Genomic DNA, 615 nt, shown 5'->3' on the forward strand with positions numbered 1-615 from the left:
GCGGGCGGCTGTGGGTGCCTCGGGGCCAAGGACGGCTGGAGAAGGAGGCGTCTTTGCTCCTCAGCCTTCCCCTCCATGCCGGTGCCCCAAGGCCGCTTGCTTGCGGAATCATAGAATCACAGAATATTTTGGGTTGGAAGGGACCTTTAGAGGGCATCTAGCCCAACCCCCTGCAGTGAGCCAGGGACATCTTTAACTCCATCAGGTTGCTCAGAGCCCCATCCAACCTGGTCTTGAATGTTTCCAGGGATGGGGCCTCCACCACCTCTCTGGGCAACCCGTTCCAGTGTTTCACCACCCTCATTGTAAAGAATTTCTTCCTTATATCCAGTCTAAACCTACCCTGGTTTAGTTTAAAACCATTACCCCTTGTCCTGTCACAGCTGGCCCTACTAAAGATTTTCCCTGGACCTGGAGCTGGCTGAGAAGTTGCCATTGAGGCGCTCCTTGATGGAAAATAGTAGCAGTTTGTTGAAATGGAAACTTTTAATGGGAATGTCCACGGGCGTGTGGGGGACCGAATCCCCCCGGTCCTGTGTCCCGGGGTCGGCCTCCCACCTCCGCCCTCGGGCGGGCACCAGCAGGGGCGGGCCGGTCCCCATCCCTGCGGGAACA

The sequence above is a fragment of the Egretta garzetta genome, unplaced genomic scaffold (genome assembly GCF_000687185.1).
Source record: "Egretta garzetta isolate BGI_Z169 unplaced genomic scaffold, ASM68718v1 scaffold154, whole genome shotgun sequence".
NCBI classification, from domain to species: Eukaryota; Metazoa; Chordata; class Aves; order Pelecaniformes; family Ardeidae; genus Egretta; species Egretta garzetta.